The sequence below is a fragment of the Frieseomelitta varia genome, unplaced genomic scaffold, assembly GCF_011392965.1.
Source record: "Frieseomelitta varia isolate USP_RPSP 00005682 unplaced genomic scaffold, Fvar_1.2 scaffold_163, whole genome shotgun sequence".
Taxonomy (NCBI): domain Eukaryota; kingdom Metazoa; phylum Arthropoda; class Insecta; order Hymenoptera; family Apidae; genus Frieseomelitta; species Frieseomelitta varia.
The window spans coordinates 75,131-99,576 of NW_025109339.1; the positions used below are offsets into that span (position 1 = coordinate 75,131).

The 24,446-nt window shown below is 30.2% G+C and overlaps 1 long non-coding RNA gene across 2 annotated transcripts in view; it reads right to left on the reverse strand.

Moving 5' to 3' along the window:
* Nucleotides 1–24,446, reverse strand: part of LOC122537772 — a 136,681-nt gene that overhangs the window by 68,536 nt on the left and 43,699 nt on the right. For both annotated transcript variants that reach the window (XR_006308686.1, XR_006308685.1), the window contains exon 3: nt 5,711–5,790. This is a non-coding gene — a long non-coding RNA (uncharacterized LOC122537772). The remainder of the gene's footprint in view (nt 1–5,710; nt 5,791–24,446) is intronic.

Here is a 24,446-nt window from a genome sequence, read left to right on the forward strand (position 1 = left end):
TTTTTTTTTTTCATTGTTGCCGCAGCGACAGGGAGGCGAGAGGGAGGCGCTGAATTTTTTAAATCCTCCTGCCGACGGCGAGAATGGGGGGGAGCGGGGAGAGGGAAACAGCAGAGAAAAACCGATATGATAATAGGATTATGTGGGATTGCGCGGCGAGATCCGCGCCGAGAGCTTAAAAGAATAATTTAACATTACGATGAATAATAATTCGGCGGGCAGCTAACAAGTTAAAAATGTATCATACAACCGTATGATGCCGCGTTGGTTAATAAAGTTTGGTTATTAAAGTTTGATCATTAACAATTGGCGGCTGATTACGGCCTGAAACGTTTACGGGACGAAAATTTGACAAGCGAACAATCGCGTTGATTCTCTAATTTTTATGTTATTTCCCGATTAAAGAGGAAAGAACGTACTTGGTTTTGTTCGAGGATGCGAGTTACGTGTCTGCATAAAGTAAAGTACGATGATCGACATTTTTGAAATCAACATTTTTTTAAGGGTATTGAAATTGAGAATATTTTTGAGTTCGTTAGTTATTAATCGTTGAAAACTACGCAACGTTATCTAACAACTGGTTATATTTTGAGAGTTATAAGTGAAAATGTAATAATTAGAATTGATCTCCCGAGTTTTACATTATTTAGTGATTAAAAGATGAAGAAGAGTATTTCATCCGATTGAATTCGCGAAGCTCGTGTAACTAATATATGCAAAGCACGATAGTCGACACTTTAGAAATCGACACTTTTCCCCAAGAGAATTGAAATTAACATTTTCGATTGAATATATATTTTTATCTTACTAGCTACTGAAAACCGTGTAACGTCACAGACCACCATCCGAAATCACACAAAGCGACAGTAACGTCATTAAAACTCACGTAACTAGCTACGATCGCAACATCAACTATCGTGAAATTTCCATTACAGAGGTGTATTAAATATAAAATAAAATTGATTCCGAGATAAAAGAAAAATCCAAAATGAAATAGGAAGAAAATACAAATAAAGTATATTGTACATGTCGGAGTAAACTAAAACCTGTTTGATCAAACTATAATTTATTATTGAAAAGAACGATAGGAAGCACAAAGAATATTTTCTTATAGAATCTCAGGTATTCATGTTCGATAATTGTAATCGACGATTGGCCGTTTAAATAATTTGTGTGCTTTCTGTGCTTTTAACACCAGTTTCGACTGAAGTTTGACCGCTTGCGCTGGCAACCGATTGCGGACCATAACGAGTGACCAAACCGTATTCGTCGCTTTCTTTTGCTATTTGAACTCGTCGGTACGATATCTCTCTCTCACTGGATAGAAATGATTGAGTAGTAATAGATTTATTATTATATACCTTGCCCGGGTTATACTTAAATCTGCTTAAAACTGAGGAAATATTGCAATTTTGGGACAAGAGACTCTCATTTAAGCGTGAGATGTTAAAGTTTTCCATCCAGAGACATTGGAGTGAATAAGAGAATAGCGAAACTTTAAAAAGAAATTCTTTTATTCTTAAAGAGAATATCTCTAGTTGCATGAACTTTTATTAAATAAGTGAATAATTAATAATAAATGATAAATGATTAATAATAATAATAATCAATTAATAAGTAATAAGTAATAAGTAACAATATAAATAATAAATGATTAATAATAATAATAATCAATTAATAAGTATAATAATAAATAATAAGAATAATATGAATAATAATAAATAATTAATTAATAAGTGAATAAGAATAGCGAAACTTTAAAGAGAAATTCTTTTATTCTTAAAGAGAATATTGAATACAATAGCTACAGTTATAAACTATTATTTATACATTTAAAAATCATTTGAATCTCTAGAAAACACGCTGTTTATCACAAGAACAGGCAGACATCCAACAACAAAAATTCGATAACTGGTCGTTTCAACCATCTCTGGCGTTAAAAAAAAGGACGAAGCAGTCAAGTTTTCAATTTCATCGCAATCTGAAGGTTCGCACGGCGCGCGAAATTCCAGACTTTTACACCGTTCGACGAATCTTTTTATACGATATCAACCGTACGCGAAGGGAACCTGCTTGCTCGTATCTCGTCGCCGATAGTTTGGAACCCACGCGAATCAAGTCCGATTAAAATGGATCGGCCGCGCGCGTTTCGCCATTAAAAGGCTATTTTCCATGCTCGGCTAAAAATACGTGACGACAATAACAAGCTCTGTTCGCGTTCGGCGGACGAAAACCGGGCAAGCTCTCGCAGTGGGACAACGCATCGCCGAAAATAATGGGAACTTATTCCGCCGTCGGGATAATTTAATTAAAATCATGCCAGCGCGCGTGATTTTCGCTTGTAGCTGGATATTGCGGGACCCGTTTCCTTTGATAACGCCAACACCGAGCCGGTACACGGTTTCGGGAATTTAATACGAAACTGGTACGTACGCCAGGCCGGCTTCTGTAATTGATTGCGTTAGGAATTTTAATTAACGCGCGATTATTATGTGGTGATGATTAGAAAGCGGCGTGTAATAGACAGAATGCCTGATCCTTTTCAGGCAGGCTCTCGTTACACAAATTGTAATTTCTGCATTTTTCATCGTCGACTATAGGTTCTTATTTTTTTTTTTTTTTTTTTTTTTTTTTTTATTCGGTTTACTGGGATTGTCTGACGATTTCCTCTTCGATCAGGCAAGCTAGTCAGTTACTGTGATTTGTTACGTCGCGTTGGGTATAAAGCGTTGGAACATTCTCGTTGTAAGTTCCAAACGTGCGCCATTGATCAATCCTTTGGTGAAATTTACATTTAAAGTTCGAATCCCATGGAAATTTCGCTTTCCACTCGTCATTCGTAACCGTAAGCGGAGATCGCGAGACAAAGGGAGATGTTGATTTTGACGATAAAGCAGGATGTGATAGAGAGAGTATCTATAAATTATAATTAAAACAATAAAACTTTCTTTTCGCAATTTTTATCACGAATTTCCCATTTCATAGAGAATATCTATAAATTATAATTAAAATAATAAAACTTTCTTTTCGCAATTTTTATCACGAATTTCCCATTTCATAGAGAATATCTATAAATTGTAATTAAAATAATAAAACTTTCTTTTCGCAATTTTTATCACGAATTTCCCATTTCATGTTTTACGTTTTGCCAAATTTTATTCCCGACGTCACGGTTATAAATGACAATTTCAAAAATATGTTGCCGCTTCCAGATCCTACAATTCTACAAAATTTAAAGGAACTGGATACACTTATAACATTATAATCAATCCTTAATTCAACAATGAGAGATGATTAAAAAGCAGGATGTAATGTTCCAATTCATCCATCTTCATTTCTTTTTTTTAATTCAGAAATGTTTGAATCGGCAATAAAAAATTCTTAATTTTGCATTTTAAACGATTCTGTCATTTTGTCAATTTGGGAAAATGTAACTCAACGACGAGAAACTGATTGAAGTAAAAGAACCACCAGAACGTTTCGACTCTCGTGATACTTATGATACTCGATTATAATACAAATTTGCATTATTTCGATTATAATACAATTATAATACAAATTTGCAAGGATTTTCTTTTCGCACTTTTTAATATAAAGTCTCAGTTTTCTTCGTTGCATTTTTATTTTATTCATTTACAAAATTTCCTGGTCGAAGTAAAATAAATACTAAATAAAGAAATTGCTTGAAGTGAGATTAGGTTCATCTCGCCCCCTCCCAATACAATATTTCACCTACGTGTAGATCAATACGAGATCCTACTAAATTATACTAATGATACAGGAAGGGGCTTGGGCTTCAAAGAAAATGAAATAAGTTTTTAATTAATTAACGAATGCTTAAGTGAATGCAATTGTAATGCATAATACGCGCATAATTGGATTGGTTGGAGAGCGCGTAACAGTTTCGGATAATTTAGCGAGATTGGAGGGGAATTATTCACTACGAACTTTTGCCAAAGAGTAAAACAATAAATACGGTTGGATTGGATTGGAAATTAATTAAATAGTCGATGACGGAAGTGAGAGATGAAAGTGGTTTAATGAAAGGGATTTCGTTCTTTCAGAGAGTAACGTTGAGCCTCGCGCGTCGATAGAAACTTATATTTCGATCCCGAAATATTTTCCCGCCTTCAAATTTGACGAATTTTTAATTAGCTTGTCACAATAAGGAATGATATGCTTGTAGAAGTATATACGAGTACTTGAAGGAATTTTAAGAAGGACACGGGTTTATTTTGCAAACAAATAGCAGACAACTGGACAATAAGGAATGATATGCTTGTAGAAGTATATACGAGTACTTGAAGGAATTTTAAGAAGGACACGGGTTTATTTTGCAAACAAATAGCAGACAACTGGACAATAAGGAATGATATGCTTGTAGAAGTATATACGAGTACTTGAAGGAATTTTAAGAAGGACACGGGTTTATTTTGCAAACAAATAGCAGACAACTGTAATTATTATTTAATAAAATATTATTCAATGTTATTTAATGTTATTTAATATGATTTAATTTATAAAATATTAATTCTATGAGAGAAATACACTTGAAAAATATATGAACAATGAAACTACCAGTTTCTATTATATTATACGTATAAATATATATTCTATTATATTAATATATATTCTATTATATATTCTATTATAAGAATATATTTCTATTATATTATACGTATATTCTATATACATATAAATCATTACAGCATTCTAAAAAATAAATCGATCCATGCAATCACGTCTTTGTCTAAATAAAAATCAGTATTAATTTCAATGATTAATTTCAAAAATTTCGTTTGGTTTAGTTCCAGTGTTAATTAAATAAAATTTTATTCAATTAACACTGATGAAAATTTCGTTTGGTTTAGTTCCAGTTTTATTTAATTGACACTGATAAAAATTTAGCTTGGTTTAGTTCCAATAAAATTTTATTTAGTTAACACTGATAAAAATTTAGTTTGTTTTAGTTCCAGTGTTTAATTAAATAAAACGGTAAAACAATTTACAAAATTTATAAAATTAAAGCACGTCGACGCATAGAATTAAGTTCTTCGAAAATTGTGAAAGACAAAGTGAACCGAAGACACTCGCAACGTTTTGAGCAATGCAAGTGGGTCATTTTGTTTCCAGGCGAGAGTTACGACCAAATCCATAAATCAACTCTGTCTGAAGTAGTGTGCAAGTTTCTGTCCCAGTTACGCAAATAATTTCGCCCTCTCCGTTTTTTTACGTGAAGTTTAATGGAATTAGAGATCTTGCATTATAATGTTACCCGTATAATTTATCGAATATCTCCTATCGACGATGAGGGAGAATGGCAGAGAAAATAACGAAGAATAAGAAAAAAAAAAAAGAAAAAGAGAAAAAGAACACCATTGATATAATGGTACGCATTATTGTAATGACCGCCTTATTTTCTCTTCGTTCATTTTCTACGACATTTTCAAAATTTCGAGTTACATTGTTCGTAGTTTGTAGAAGAAATATTCATCAAAGAAATAACTGCTGGATGAGTATTTCGTTTAATTTTTAACTGCTACCATTGGATACTCGATGGCATAGAAATTTGTTTCTGTTTGATTCGAGTGAGTTTTATAATCTCTGAATTAGGAAAAAAGAGAAAGATACAGAATAAAACAAATAACTTGAAAAAATTACTGTAGTCACGAATACTATTTAGAGGTTAATAAAAAAAAAAGAAACTTACCTTAAATGCAAGGGTGTGCCTTTGCCTTTGGGGTGTGTTTAACGTTTCATAATTTCCACAGCGACTCATTCGTCAGGATTCTGTGCAAATGTTATTAAAACCTTAATTGAGGAATTACGCCACATTGATTTATTCCTACGGGACAAAGCACACAGTATATTACAATAGAGCAAATTGATGAATATAGCTTTGCATGCGGATAAAAAGAAGCATTGCTAATGTTCGTGTAATTAAATATTGAAGACGATTAATCGAAATTTATTTTAGATCATTAAATTTTTAATTTGATAATAATTACATTATTCTTCGAATATCTGCTAAATTACAAGATTTTCGTAATAGTATGTTATTTCACACAGTTATAATTCTCGATTGTATTTCGAATATTTGACATATTTCAAAAGTTTGCAGAATACACTTGTGCAATTCAAATGTTCAAAAAATGTCAGAATCAAAATTACGATCACCTAGTTCAAGCATACTTAAACGTATCCGAACATATCGTTTAATTCAAATATTTGAGAATATTTAAAATATTTAAATATTTAAAATTTAAAAAAATTTAATAAAATTTGAAATATTTAAATATTTAAAATTTAATAAAATTTAATAAAATTTGAAATATTTAAATATTTAAAATTTAATAAAATTTAAAATATTTAAAATTTAATAAAATGTAATAAAATTTAAAATAATGTAATAAAATTTAAATATTTAAAATTTAATAAAATTTAAAATATTTAAAATTTAATAAAATGTAATAAAATTTAAAATAATGTAATAAAATTTAAATATTTAAAATTTAATAAAATTTAAAATATTTAAAATTTAATAAAATGTAATAAAATTTAAAATAATGTAATAAAATTTAAATATTTAAAATTTAATAAAATTTAAAATATTTAAATATTTTAAATTTAATAAAATATTTAAAATTTAATAAAATGTAATAAAATTTAAAATATTTAAATATTTAAAATTTAATAAAATATTTAAAATTTAATAAAATGTAATAAAATTTAAAATATTTAAATATTTAAAATATTTAAATTTCAGAACGATACGATCACTTGATTCGAACGTATTTAAACGTACGTATGTGTTTAAAAAGTTTCAGAATGATACGATCGAATTAATTCAAACACTCTTAAACATAGGTACACGTCTAAAAAAATTTCAGAAAACAGCAACGATAGTGATTTAAATACACGTGCGTATCTGGAAAATTTCAAAATGACACGTCGTTGCAAAAGGAAAAGAAGAAATTCCCATTCGACCAGGAAGCGAAAGATCTAATTAACGTCGCGTGGCACATTAACAGCGAGACATGCCACGAGCGACATTCTTTCAGCTCCTCCCCATCCCCTAATGAAAATTCACGTCGTGCTCAGCTACAAATACCGTGTAAATTCTCGGGACGTCGTGACCCTTAAAAATCTCGAGAAACCCGTTTGCATCAGCGCGTTAAATCATCGACGGCACCGATTCTTCGGAATCTCCGGCAATCGTCGGATAATTGTCCTACATGCAGTTCACATGCACTCGGAACGTACACGTGAATCAGAGAGGCCTGAAACGAAAGGTTCGAGTCCGGGCAACACGAGCTAACCAGAAGCATCTGAGAACTTCCGCATGTAAACATCCAACCCCCCCTCCACCCCTCCTCCTGTGTCGCCCTCGCGGGAAGAATAATCCTTTTTAATCCTTTCGTACTCGAAATGTCACTTGAGCGCTGACAGGATTTCTTTTTCCGGTATGATGCAAGCCTCGTGAACGTGTACGGTTTAAGAAATTACCGAAGCTGGGTAGGTATTGGAAAGAAATGTTTATCGTGGATTCTACACCTTCGATTTGATGGGAATACGTGTAAAATTGCTGCAAAATTGATCTTGACCTTGAATTTTAGAGGTTAATTTCTTTTTTTTTTTGGAATTGTATTCTACTTGTCACGAAGGTAAAATTTTTTCCAAGAAATCATAGGCAAAAACCGAAAAAGCAGGAACCATAACCAAAATGGCAAAAAAGTTTCTTGCGAACGCCTGAGTCCTAACAGCGACTTTATGATTCTAGACGCATAAATGTTTATTTTACGTAATTTTATTATTAGGTTTCGCTAATATTTGATTTATCATCGTTCGTCATTGTGAATCTAAATAATCAAATGATTAAACTGACTATTATAAATATAGTGATATAGACATCCACGCGTCCAGAATCATAAAGTCGCTGTTAGCACGCTATTTTTATATTAGGTTTCATTAATATTTGATTTATCATGGTTCGTCATTGTGAATGTAAATACTCAAATGATTAAACTAACTATTATAAATATAATGATATAGACATCTACGCGTCCAGAATCATAAAGTCGCTGTTAGGACGCTATTTTTATATTAGGTTTCATTAATATTTGATTTATCATGGTTCGTCATTGTGAATGTAAATACTCAAATGATTAAACTAACTATTATAAATATAATGATATAGACATCCACGCGTCCAAAATCATAAAGTCGCTGTTAGCACCCTATTTTTATATTAGGTTTCATTAATATTTGATTTATCATAGTTCGTCATTGTAAATCTAAATAATCAAATGATTAAACTAACTAATATAGTGATATAGACATCCACGTGTCCAGAATCCTAAAGTCGCTGTTAGCACGATTAAGAACGCTTTTTTGCCATTTTTCAAGAAAACTATTAGATTGCGACTTATTATTCTTTGGGAAAATTTTACCTTCGTAATGAGTAGAATACAATGCAAGAAAAGAGAAATTTTTTTAATCTTGAAATTCAAGGAAATGGAAAAAATTCATAGTCAATGCATTTTTTTTTTTTGTAGGATTGGCGTTTATAATTATATTGTTCTGCATAAATCTCGTAAGCGTGTCCACTTTGTAAAATCGTCAAGCTGATATTTCTTATTCAAAAATATTAGACTCGGAAGGTTCGAAAAGTTTGAATAAAATTGCAAGTTGCGGTTTTATTCGATAATCAAGTTGGTACTTTTCCCATTCAAAAGTCAATCAAATTGCTTGAAAGAGAAAAATTCGCGGTCGTTTGATATTTTCGTGAAATCGGCACTTTTCAATGTCTCGTTTCGTAGATTTAACAATTTATTTAAATTCAACTATATAACTTCAGCGTCGCTGAATTAGTTGATCCGAAAATATTATTTATTCATTCGTCGTAAAAAAGAGAAAGGCCGTGAACAATTGGAAAGCTCGATTTCCAGATTTCGCAACTTTTGTTACAGTTGTGGCTTTATTTGGAAAATAAATCGCCGGTAGTTGAAATGTGCGCGTATAAATTTCGACTGTCAGAATACGTACATACGACAAAACGCGCACGGTATCAGAGGAGAATTTAGAGATATTTGAGCGAATATATTCCTGTTGAATGATCGCGAATAAAATTGCGTTGTAGAACGCAACGTTTCGTCTCGTTTGCCGTAAAATTTCAGCTTCCTTATCGCAGCTCGTGTGATGTGAACTAAATTTTATCATTTAGTGAAAGTGCAATATAATCGCGGCCAATTAAATTTCCACTTTTAATTGGAACGAGATAACGTCGGATCGGATTACGGACTCAGCTTTCCCGATGGGATCATCGTTACGGATAACTGGACGAGGCTCGGACACGCCGGTGAACGTGGAAAAGGGACTTAGAAATGATAACGATGGTCGTTACAGACAGTCATTACTTCGAACCACTTACGTTGCACTTCTTCCTTTTCGTTACTACGGTTCAACCTGCCGCGACATGCTTATTCAACTAACCAGCCACCTCAGCGAATTGATGGAAATCCTATATGGTTAGGGAACAGTTCCCTATGTCTTTTGAATAAAATTTATTTCCAAATGGGGCGTCACACGCGCTTCAGAATTGAGATGAAGTTGGCAGGAAAGTGGTGGATAGTTTAATAGTTTGAGTTTAGTGTAATTTAACAGTTTCAGATCTTAAGAAACGTTATTGTCTAAAATTTGACGTTATTTGACGTTGAGTTTTATGAAAAATCATGTTTTTGAGAAGTTTTGAGATTCTTAATTAAAAAATTAAGATTAATTAGAAAAGGAAAGAATAAGATCTTGATAGAATATTGTTTTTAAAGTATAGTATGGATATTTCATGTTGAGTAGTTTTGCACTTTAAAATTTCATGCAAGTACTTGAATATTCGTTCTAATTGTCACAATCATTATTTTGGTCAGCAAAATCAATACTTAAAGTATAATAGAGTCTTCTTTATCGGACCCAGTATTTTTCGAATATTTCAATATTCAAATGTTGTGTGAACCAGAGTAGAATATCTGCTAGTAATTGAAAAATCATCATTTAGATACTAGTAGACATTTTAGTAATAGTAATAGTATAACGTTTGAAATACTGTACTAGAAATCCAGAGAAATTTACAAAAGAATGGGGTTTTATGAAAATTATTTTCAATGAAATAATACACATCTTCCAAAATTCTCCTAATACTAGGAATTCTAAGTTCAGTACTGGCATATAAAATGCTACAAATCCACAAAAATTTAGAAAACATATAACATTACATGAATAACAACTAATAATAACGCCACAAATAATAGTAATAATAACACCACAAATAATAGTAATAAGAACATCACAAATAATAATAATAACACTACAAATAATAGTAATAATAACAATCCAAATAGTAATAGTAATAATAACACCACAAATAATAGTAATAATAACAATCCAAATAGTAATAGTAATAGTAATAATAACACCACAAACAATAGTAATAATAGCAATCCAAAAGTAATTCTAACGAAATGATATTTTCTAAAATACCTAATTTCCCTAATATTAAGAATTCTGAATTCAATGCTAGCGCTACGAGAAATACTAGAATACTAGAATACTAGAATACTATAAAAGAGGAACTTGCAAAGTCTTTCAAAAAATAATCGTAATGAAATAATATTTTCCAAGGAATTTCAAATTCAACATAATGTTCAACATAATACCATAAAACTTGCAAAGAAAAAAAAGATCAAGATCTTTCTATGTAATAATTCTACTTTCCAAAGTAATTCCAAGTTCTAAAATAATAAAGATTATAAACTAAAAGTAATTGTTCTTTTCTTTCTGGAGCAATATACTCCGAGATGCTCCAAAAAATAATGCAGAACCGGTTTAGTCAGTTGCACCGACTTATTGCGTCAAAATGCAACGCGAATTCTCCGTCATTAATGATCGCCGAGACCGGAAGTTGGCCGCTTTGACCAGCATGCGCGCCACGTTTCCAGAGGAGGAAAGCAGGGAATGCCTGTTCCGGATGCTTGCTTTGAATCCGAGGAAACGGAAACTTCAGGCTTACCTAGCCGGTGCATTAATTAAAGCGATGCCTCGCTTTCATGTCTGACGCACCGATGTTTAAGGGACAGTTGTTAAACACTTGAGCAAATGTATAAGCCAAGTTAATTTTACACGAACGGCGCCGCCTATTGCCAAGTTTCACCAGGACAGTACGACACATAAGTGAATATTCACGGATGCCATTTTGCATCTGGTTGTTCCTCGCTCGCAGATTGCAGATTTTTCTGTATTTATACAGGTAAATCTGAAGACACGAAATTACACGGTGTGCACATTGCGTGGGAAATGTATAACTCTGTAAAAAAAAATATACGTGGTATAGTAGGACTCCCATTAATATTGCAGGACATTTAAACATTGAAATTGTTATGATATTGTAAAAAGAAATCGTACAACAACAAACTTGGGCTAAATATATAATTGAAAATATGAAAAATCCAAAATGAAGTATATATTGTTATTATATTATTTTATTATTATATATTAAATTATATTATTATTTATATATTTTATTATATTACATTAACTAAGATAAAAGAAATATACATGTAAGTAGGTACAATAGGTACTTTCACAGAACATTTAAACATTGAAATTATTATGATTTTGTAAAAAGAAATCGTACAACAAACTTGGGCTAAATATATAGTTGAAAATATGAAAAATCCAAAGTAAAGTATATATTGTTATTATATTATATTATTTTATTGTATATTAAATTATATTATTATTTTATTATTATATATTAAGTTATACTATTATTTTATTATTATATATTTTATTATATTACATTAACTATAAAAGAAATATACATGTAAGTAGGTACAATAGGTAGTCTCACAGAACATTTAAACATTGAAATTGTTATAATTTTGTAAAAAGAAATCGTACAATAACAAACTTGGGGTAAATCTATAACTAGAAATATAAAAAATCCAAAGCAAAGTATATATTGTTATTATTATATTATTTTATTTTATTATGTTATATTATTTACATTATTTATAGAGTAAAATGCATAAACAGTACCATGCTTGAGATATATATTCTTATTTATTTTCATAAGACTCATTTAAAGCAGAATTGTCACATTATTTAATAAGTATGATAAAGCTCTAGTTCCATTCCTTGCAATGATGAATTAACGTAAATAGTCACAGTATATTAAAATACAGTGTCATACTCTATAATTTCATAAAACGAGATACTATTTAACAGTACATTGAATGAACTTGTGCAATTTCTCATATTTTCTTATCTTATATTTTGGATATAATGATATAACATATAATATTACACATTGAACACGATTAATATCATATAGATAATTTTAAACTTGTGTCCATCAATTGTAGTTTTATATACCTATGTAAAAAAATATAATAAAAAGAATAACTTACTGAATATCTACTAATAACTTAACAAATTGAATTGTTAAATTGAACAGCGAATATTTGTTCTTAACAGTCGCATGATGCACGATTTGATCAATTTACACATTGAGGAGAAGCAAATAAAATAAAAAAAACAACGATAAAAAGTCAAGAGGCTGAGAAATATGAAAGTTGTATGTTATTTTGAATTTTAATGTAATTGTATAAATTAATACACATAATTGTATCAAGAATAAACTGAATTAAAAACATAATTCAATTAATGTTCGCTGCACTCGTTGTAAAAAAAAAAAAGAAGAATAAATATGACATTCCTATCTTCACTTTCATTATCTCAACGACTTCTGTTATGTTACGTTATCATAGTATCTCTTTCTCTGTGTCCATGAAACTATAAAGAATTTCACCATAATCGCATTGGACAGAACTTGAACGGTTGAAATTACTGCCTGAGGGGGTAATTGGCCTATAATTTTGCTAATCGTGTAATACAAATTATCGTTAATCTTCAGTGTATGTGTGTCTGTGTGTGTGTTTGATAAGCAAGAATCATTATTTTTTTTTTTTTTAAATGAATTAATCCCATAATACAAGAGAAACGTCGCGGTCGTGCAAATTAACGTTATCGTCTCTCCCTTCCTGAAATGTTTATTTTCGTCATTCCAAACCTATAATTTCACCATTCTGACCAGTTCTATAGGATAATTATCCGATGGCATCGATCATGCGTGTCGTGCAATTATAAGGATTATCTGTTCTACTTTCTCTTTCTAATTCGAGCCTTACGTGATCAGCGAGGCAAAACATAGGTTTTTGAGGAATTTCACATAATAACTGTGTAATTTGTCGATTACGATGTACGATGTATTTGAAACAATTATTATACGCAGATAGAGGTATAACACACTGTTACGTAGATGTTTAATCGTATTTTGAGGATTTGTATTTATTTGGTACGGAAAAAAGAAACGCACATGAGGAAAATGGTCCTGTTTACTCTTAGATGTATATAAATATTAAATAGCGATTACGTTCAACTGTAAACAAATTTTACTTTAACACGTTGGTGTTATAAATTTTATGCCGAGCATAACAGGTTCTTCGTCAAATAATTAAAAGCAGTAAAAAGCATTCAATTTTTGTTAAATATAAATACCTCACTTAAGGCTTGAAATATTAATATAATGTATATAACTATACTCTATATAGTATAATATAATCTATAAAATCTGTATAATATAATCTGTATAATATAATCTATATAATCTATAAACTATAGTCTACATAATCTATAGACTATGATCTATATAATATAGATAGTACATATACGTATAAAGTAAATATAAGATACTAGTGAATAGTTTAATTCAATAAAAAAAAAATAGCTTAATAGTACGATAATAAAATAAGTAAAGTCTATCAGTACAAAATGCAATAGAATAATAAAAATGATGAACATTATACAATTATTAAAATTTAAAATTATTAAAATTTCTAAAGTTTGAAATTATTTAAATTTTTACCACAAAAAAGAAAGTACTTTAATTGCTATTGAACGTGGACACCCTGTATATAACCATTAGTTAGGCCGGAACTCTGTGTTTCGTGTTTGTGTTTTTTGTCTATTGTCTTGTCACCTTGCGGGTGACACACAACTGACCTAACAAAGCCGTCACATTAACTAGTAGAGGTTAACCAGCAAAGGAAATAATTGAAAGAGGAAATTGATAGATTGAAAGCAACGATAGTTGTTAGTAATGATAGTTGTTACGTCAATTACGTTCAATTAATGTCAGTCTGCGTAACTGACGTTGTTAATAATTTTTAAATATTCAGAAACATGACAAATGATCTCATCCATCTTGGTGGAATGGTGAAATTACATAATAATAATTTCAATTGGAAATAATAAATAATAATAATAAAAATGGTAAATTTATGAGGAGAAAATATAATCAAAGAAAGAGGAGAGAACAAGAAATCCGTTCTGTCTGGCAAATATTATAAATATTCGATAGCTGTAAGGAGAGCTGCAATTTCAAAAAATTTCTATTTATGTATTAATTGAATTGTGCAATGTAGGATGTAGGTACTTACGACAAAGCAAATTTTTTAAATACAATTTAACCGAGATCACGAACCTTAAATGATAATATCTGGAAAATGAACGCGTATGACCACAGGAATATTTTATAAACTCGTCTATTATACGTGTTACATTACGTTCTGTGCGTGTTATAAAAATTCTATTTAAATTGTATGAAGAATTTGTAAAATGACGAAAAAATGTAATTGGAATAAATTTTACAATTGTTGATAAAAATAAAGAAAATTTGTTGCCACGATGACTTTTTACAACAATAAATTATTCGATTATGAAGTGGAAATATTCTTAATTTTAAAAATAATATAAAAAGTATTCTAAAAAATTAGAATACATTATTTATGTTATTTTTATATTATAAAATTAAATTTAAAAACGACAAAAAATTCAATGAAAAGTTTGAATTTAAATATAATATTAATGTCAAATTATTATAAATAATAGTAAAAAATATTGATACAGTTGATGATAATGATGAAATACGATTCTGTGCCTTTTCAAAATTTCCCCAAATCCGATTACATCGTAAAGTCAAACACGATTCGATAATATTCGATTCTGATTCTTTTCCTAATACTCGATAGAGGGCATACATATATTTCAAACACACAACATCTCGAGTAAATTCTTCGAATAAAATTTTATTCGAATAACAATTTCGAATCAATTTCGTCCAATAAAATTTTATTCGAAATATTTACTGAAATAAAAAGGAAACGAGTCAGGAGTCCTTTTTTCACAATTTCGGCTTATTTAATAAATTTGCTACAGTCAGTCGCAACGAAACGAGTTAGGAAACTTAAACAAAATGTTTACATGATCGGTCATGTAGCTGTTTCTTGTGAAACCTCGAAATAATCAATTCGATATAACGAGTAAAGTCATCTTCGAATAAATTTTGTTCGAATAAAATCGTTACTCGTAAATGACTATAATAATTTTTCTTCGAATAAAATTGTTATTCGTTATCTACGAATAAATTTGACAGATTTATTCGTTATTCGTTGTCCGAGTAAAATATGCAACCTGAGTAATTCTCTTGGAAGTTTCATCGAAGAAGCGCGAGAAATATTTCAACCCCTCCGCGCGCGCGTAGACACGGAAGTGCATACAACTGTTCACGCGGAAGCCAGACCCGTTCACGGCAAAGTATGTACGCTGTCTAGCAAGTATATTGTTAAAACATAGGGGATCCTTTTGATAACGAGCACCGCCGTGGATGCAGTCTGCCTTTCGCTGTCTCCTGGGATAAGGTTAACGAGGATATCACGAACGCTATCCACTCGGCGTAGAGGCCATCTAGTCAACTTTCGTGCGCCACGACAACGGCTTACCAAAGTGTGAATTTCTCTGTGACTTTCACGCGTGGCGCGGCTAAAGTCGATCCCCTCGAAGCTCGCTTCAATGCATTCGTAACGAAACAAAGGAAATATGCTGCATCCGCCGCAGTTGGAACCGTCTACGACGTGATGACACTTGCGCTTGGTCTGTTAACTTTGCCAGTGCTGCCGGCAGCAAATTTCTCACGTGCACAGTGTAATCAAAATTCGAGATTTTATGAAAATTCGGAAGATTTGAAGACGTTTCGTTCGTTCTGCCTTCGTTCTCGAAGATACAGCGCAAGACAGAAAGGCAATTGCTGAAGTCAGAATTATTTTCATTTCACTTTTGTTCGTGAACATGTACGAGCCGACGTTTTATACGGATTATTTTATTCGTAAATTGTATTATGAATTATTTTGTTCGTGAATCATAAATCGTACAAACTGTTTCGTACGAATTATTTTATTATTATTTTATTATTATATGAACTTATTGTTATACTATTATTTTATTACTATATGAACTTATTGTTATATTATTATTTTATTAATATATGAACTTATTATTATATTATGATATTATGTTATATTATATTATATATTATTTTATTATTATATGAACTGCTTCATAGTACGGATTATTTTATTCGTGAATTGTATGAATTATTTTGTTGATGAATTACGCGAATTATTTTATAGTGTAATATACTAAATGATATATAGTATATATAGTATACTATTTTATAGCATAATATATTATAAATGAATTATTTCATTTGTGAATTATATAAACTGCTTTATGGTATAAATTATTTTATTCATCACTTGTATGAATTATTTTATTGATGATTTTATTAATTGCACAAACTATTTTTATTCTTTCTCCTCGGGGTAACGCTTTTTTTTTTCATTAATGTATAATACAATGATTTTCATTATTCAAATTTCATAACATCTGAGAAGTGCTGTATGCACAGTAATATAAAAAAAAAAAATTACACAACACTTGCAAGAAAAAAAACCTTGCACGTCGTTTGCTATCTATTATACCGATCAATTGTAACGTTTATCTTTTATCGTAATTTTCTCGCTACACTTGACACGATAAAGTAATGCTAAAATGGCGTGACAGGCGGGCACATGCTGTCAGTATGCATACTCGTAATACCGAACGAGCCAAGTAAAGTAAAACAAAGCGCAGGGAATAAAGGACGTGATCCATAAATCATCTTGTGCGACTGTCTCTTGTTAATTCGATAATTTTACTCATTACTGAGTTCACGCCCCAAACCCGGAGTAATTTGACAATTACTTTGTCAAATTTACAAATGTGAATAATTCACGCGTGTATCTCTATGATTTATTACACAAGATATAATAATCTATTACGAAAGATTACTTCGATATTTCGTAAATCGTTCGTCTAATAATTTAATGATTTAATCGATTGAACAATTCGCTTGCAATAATTACTGTAAAAAAAAAAATTCGACTTTTCAAGTGAAAGCTATGAATAAGTAAATTGTGAATAAATGAACTGACGTTATATTCGTGACGAACATCATGTTAAAAAATACGAGGGCATATCACATAGCTTTTCAAATCGAAATTGTACAAATGAATATGTAGGAGGGGATCGTGAATCGGAAATATTATGTTGTTGCTTTCGAAACGAGAATAAATATATTAAAATATCAAATAAATAATAATTATAATAATAATTATAATAAAATAGAATAATAATAATTATATAATAATTATTATAATAATAATAAAATAGAATAATAATAATTATGTAATAATTATTATAATTATAATAATAACAATAAAATAGAATAATAATAATTATATAATAATTATAATAATAATAATAATAATAAAATAATAACTATATAATAATTATTATAATTATAATAATAATAATAATAATAATAAAATAGAATAATAATAACTATATAATAATAATAATAATAATAATAATAATAATAATAAAATAGAATAATAATAACTATATAATAATAATAATAAAATAGAATAATGATAATTACCAAATAAATTATATTAAATTACCAAACAGCGTAAAAATAAAATCGTACGACAACGAATACCATATTTACACAGTGTTACGTCAGTGAGCGTCGTGTCGAAAATTACCTAACAGAAATTTCTCTTAAAACTTCATCCCGAGTTTACCTAACGTGTACACTTCCGTTCGTAACGAAACGGTGAACAATTCTCACCCGTTGAGAAGCACTCGAGCCGGAAGAAACCAAAGGATCACGAATATACGCTTCACCAGCCCGCTTACATTATCCACGATATTCTCCTCGAACTGTTGAAACAACGTGAATCCCCCAAGGGCAACTTTTTCTTTACACCACAGAGAGAAGTGCATCAAATATTCCGTGACCGGTGGCCCGGGCAAAAAAGAGATAATAGAAAATCACGTTCAGCGCTCGAGTTTTTGCTCCGATTGCCAGTTAATCCCGCTTAGCCAGCTCGGGACGACGAAAAAGTGGTCGGCGGTTGCATCTCTTGGGGGTAGCCACGGTTTGAAATTCTGCGAGCGATGCTGCACCCATAAATCGCGTTAGCGTTTCGCGGTGCAGCATCCATCTTGAGCCAAGGGGCCGCGCCGGGACGGTTCTTGGCGAGGGGAAAGAAAACAACGAGAGTATCGATAGAAGCTACAGGTAGAATCGAACGTCGGAAAGAGAGGTCGCTCGGTCGGCTATTTGGATCGTCATTTACCCGTCATAAATTCGCTGGTCCTGTCGATGAGAGTACAGTTAGCTCAGCGTAACATGTCCGACGTCCGTGTCACGAAAATAACGCTACGCACGCGCTGTGATGTTCGGTAAACTGATGATATATATATATACGCGTAGGTGATTAATTAACCTCTTGCGCTGGAACGACGTGTCACGCACGTCGAGAACATTTTGTCCTAAATTGCAACATTTTCACAGCTTCAAGCACATTTAAATGTAACCCAGACGAAACACAAATGATAAGTCTATTACTTCTTAATCATTTCTATCCGGTGATGTCGTACCGACGAGTTCAAAAGGAAAAGAAAGCGACGAATTATTGTACACGGTTCGGTCACTCGTTACGGTCCGCGCGGAACCAGCGCAACGGGTTAAGAAACAAGAAATGATGTATTTACACGAGACTCTGTTTTTTTTTTTGTTTTCTTTTTTTTAAGTAAATTGTCGTATAATCTTCGCGATTATTTGTATTTTTTAATTAAAGCAACTTTTAGTTCTCTGAATTCGTCTTTAGTTTGCTATCTGTTAAAGGCTTTTTAGCTGTTGTACAGTAAACTATTATTATTATACATTATATTTTTATTATAGATACATAATTATTATTATTATTGTAAATATATATATATATATATTAACATAATAGTATAGTTGTTATAATAATTAATAACAGTATTAATATTATGTACAACTAAAATTATTATAATATTAATAACAGTATTAATATTATAATAATTTAATAATTAATAACAATATTAATATTATGTAGAACTACAATTATTATAATATTAATAACAGTATTAATATTATAATAATTTAGTAATTAATTTAAATATTAATATTATGTACAACTACAATTATTATAATATTAATAACAGTACTAATATTATAATAATTTAATAATTAATAATAGTATTAATATTATATACAACTACAATCATTAATAACAGTATTAATATTATAATAATTTAATAATTAATAACAATATTAATATTATGTACAACTAAAATTAATAACAGTATTAATATTATAATAATTTAGTAACTAATTTAAATATTAATATTATGTACAGTTATTATAATATTAATGACAGTATTAATATTAAAATAATTTAATAATTAATAATATTATAATATAACAGTATAATAGTAACGTGTATTATGTTAATATTTTATTGTGTCGCATTGTTTTATCATATTGTATTTATTATTCGTATTTTTTCATTCTTCGAGAACACGAGTGACAATTACTCCCGATTCTTCAATAATTCTGCCATTCTTAAAAAATACATTTTCGATTTATAATATTTACAATGAAACGTTAGTCAAACTCAGTTAATGTCGTTTCTTTCAAAAACAAAGTTTCACGCAGAACAATTTGATTCTACATTTTCGATTTGTTGTTAGCAATTATTGGACACCTTGTATACACGTTCAAGACCTGGCAAGAAACAGCGATCTTGTTATGAATGCGAACTGCTTTGACCAGTATAAAGAAAAGTTTATTTCCGAGGAACACCAAGGATAAATGTGGCTGAGGTTCTAGAAATAGGTTTCGGGTAATGTGTTTTTAAACGTATGACGGTTATAAAAAGCCGAGGAACGGGAAAAAGTCGTTGAAAAAGTTGTTATTATAGAATCAGGTGAGAAAGAGATGAGTGTCAGTAATACTAATTTAAGTAGTACAATTTCAGTAAAAATGAAATTTAAAATTTTCACGCTGGATAAATCGTGTCAATCTATACAACTTTATATTGATTTATGCATTGATCGTTTTTATACTGTACGATATAATTATATTACAATTAATTCGTCCATATGATACCAGATTTTCCTTTTTTTACAATTGCCTGAGGATTTGACAAAATTAATACTAATTTCTACTTGGACAAAAAAGATAATTGTATAAATTTATGTATTTCAATTATTATCATTTATGTACAATATTTTGATTAAGTATTGAAGGCCAGATTATTTCCATCTCGATCATTTTCATTCGTCAGAGGAAAGTGAATTAGATATAAATTTGTCCTCTTCTCGTTGTCCCGACACGATGTTACCGTAATGCGCTTTAAAAGGGACATGCGATTTTCTTAAGCGCCAATAGTCTCCACGGTAAATCAATTGCTTAGCCTTGCGGGACACCATGGGTTTAAGAGCGCTTGATTTTTATTTATGGAGCCACGTGAAACGGTGTACACGTAAAACAGAAGAGAGATTAAGAGCGAACTTGATGGAGATGGAAAGAAACAGTGATTTACATCGAGCTGATATCGAAAACACATTCATAATAAAGTATTGGGAATATTAATTACTATTTTGGGGATATGTATCGCGTTATTAATAACTGTGTATTAATAAATGACAAACGTTTGCTTACCAATAAATAACTGTATTAAATTACGAAATAGAGAATCATCTATAATGTTAATTAACTTGTATATTTTATAACGCAACTGTAATTTCTGATTAAATTGCTGCTTTAGAATTCCTAGACAAATCATCTTTCAAATATGAAACTCTTTTATTTATCTATCTATTTTTATTTATTTATCAATTCAATCATTCGAGTAAACATTTTCTGAGAAGAAACACATCCTATGTATATTATTCTTGGAACGTAGAATTTTATAAATAAAATATGGAAAATTCATCTTATGTGAGATCAATGTATAATCGTAAGCAATCAGTTTTTTTTTTTTTAAATTAAATCTGACCTAAACTAAAATTTTCGATGTTGAATCAGTTTCGTTTGGAAATAATAATTTATTATTCGTATACGAGTTACGTGCATACACGTACTATAGTGAAATATTGAACCGAACTGCTTTAGAAAAAGAAAAAAAAAACAAATGGTCTTCAAGAAAAAAGTACAGTTGCCTTTCTTAATATCAAATTTCACGTTCAACCGTGTCACAAGCGCTTAATCACGCTTGAACTCGTACGTTTAAAGGATGTGTGATTTATACTTCCAACGAGCGACACATTTGCTCTCATTTCTCGTGTTGCTTCGATTAACTTTCATACACATTAAACAATGCATGTCAGAGATTTTGGTCAAAGACAAACAGATAAATTAAAAGAACAAATAAAAATGCTGTTATAATAGTATAATAATATTAATAATAGAGGTATAATAATTTTTTTTGTTATTCATTTTCTGTTAAACGTTTTGTTAAAATATACATATAATTTTAATATTTTATTATTTCATCATGGAACGATTTATCACTCGACTCGCGTAATTACTATAATAATATATTATATTTTTATTATTATTATTATTATATATTCTTAATATTCTTTACATGAGCTTCTAAACTGATCCAGCGTTTTTCATTAATTTCTCAATTTTGTTAAATAAATATGCTCGATTCTCTCCAAAAGCAAATCATTCATCTCGACAAGTTCATCATCGCAAGAAACTCTAAAGTACGTTTAGAAAGTAGTACTTGCAACCTTTTTACCACCTTTTTTTTTATTTTTTTAATTCATAGAACAAATCATAATCTAACATTATTCATATTCAAAAATTTAATTATATAATATTATAAAATATACTATAAAGTATAAAATATACTATAAAGTGTAAAATATACTTTCATTATAAAATATACTATAAAGTGTAAAATATATTTTCATTATAAAATATACTATAAAGTGTAAAATATATTTTCATTATAAACTATACTGTAAAGTGTAAAATATACTTTCATTATAAAATATACTATAAAGTATGAAATATACTTTCATTATAAAATATACTATAAAATGTAAAATATACTTTCATTATAAAATATACTATAATGTATGAAATATACTTTCATTATAAAATATACTATAAAGTATGAAATATACTTTCATTATAAAATATACTATAAAGTGTAAAATATACTTTCATTATAAAATATACTATAAAGTATAAAATATACTTTCATTATAAAATATATATTTAATTATACAAATATTCGTGTGACTTCTGTAAAAATTAATCAATCGCGTAAAATGTTCGTAGTCATATAATATGATGTTTTATAATGTTAATATCGAGCGAAGATCATTAAAAGTGGAGAGAATTCTCGACCGAAAAATTTCGACCAGAGTGAAGGATGCTCAAAGTAAAATTACGATGTTTTCTAGAACGTTACTTCTCCATGAAACATTAACGTGCACGAGAAGAGAGAGAGAGAGAGAGAGAGAGAGAGAGAGAGAGAGAAAGAGAGCGTTTTAGTCGGTGGCTTGATAAGAGTGATGCGTTTTCGTTTCAATAACAAGGATATTTCCCCATCGCGAAAATTTTCTCGCTCGAGAGGCATACAAATTTGAGCACCTGAGTACATAAAAGCTGGATCGCTCGTTGAGAAGATATTTGATTTTTAAGGCTAAAAATCAAAATGAATACTTCTAGTTTCTGCATTCTCGAAAAAATCGTAAAACGATAATATATTTCCGAATTTTCGAAATATTCTCATCTATTTTATATTCTTTGAGGCAACAATGTTTCAATCTTTTTTTACAGTCCTTTACTCTTACACTGTTTTACTATTTGTTTTTTTGCTATTATTATACTGTTTTGCTATTTATATTTTTTACCATTGTTACTTTATTTTATTTTAGTATTACAATCTATACTATTTCACTATTAATTTTACTATTTACAATCACCTCTGAACTCCAGATAATGTTCAATTGAAATTATCGAATTTCAAATGAAGAAATTACAAAAATAAAGTTCGAAGAGCTCCGAAAAGGAAAGGGCAAACCAATAATTTTGAAATTTTAATAAATTCTATAACCAATAATTTCGTGCTAATTTCAAATGATGAAATTATCACATATCACATGGAATTATAAAACAAAATCAATAATTATTTTCGAGATGTTCTGATCTATTATAATCCTCAGTGACTCGGCCATTATTTCGAGCAACGTTTGAAATTTTACCTGATATCTCTCAGATAAATTTCATTCCGCCCAATTATTCCTGAGTAATCCTTTAACGAACATAAAATTAATAAAAATTCACGGAACTTCCAAATTGGATATTCCAACAAAATTGGATCATTATTGAACCTGCTAACGAAATATTGGATGTACCAATTATCGAAAAAAAAAAAAAAAAGAAATTGTAAAAATCGAGCAACTTTGAATGAACGAAGATACCATAAGAAAAACAGCATTCTCAAGTTCTTTCTCAACTTACAAATAACCGATAATGTGCCTGACGTGTTGATTTGACGTAACTAATTACGAGGGAGAGACAGGTACGCGCACGTACAAACGTGGAAATGATTTTAATTGCCCGTGTGCTCGAGGACACGACGTTCCTCGCGAAGCGAACGTATAATATAATACAACGAATTCATTAGCCGTACTACGATGTGTACGGCTATCTACGGCTATGTACGTGTGACGCGTACACACAGCCAGGAATAGAATATTTCATGGAAGTTGCGCTGGAAACCGTGACCGCACGCATCTCCAACTAATTAACGTTGAATCCAAATGATCATTCGACGTGCGCAACGACGGCACGATTATTCACGACGAATGACACACTACTAATCACCTTATCCGCCGTTGCCACTGCATTTGACAATCACGTCAATCAATTGGAACACCGAGAGGGTGGTGGTTGCACGTCCGGGGGTTTGAACGTCGAGCGTAACCCACCACCGCGCATCGGACGATCATCCGGCTCTCCAAAGTGCAAAATCGCTTGAAAAATGGAACGGCCGCCGGGCGGATGATCCTCCGTTAGTTGGTTGGCTATTGGAAATAGTTTGGTGAAAATTGGA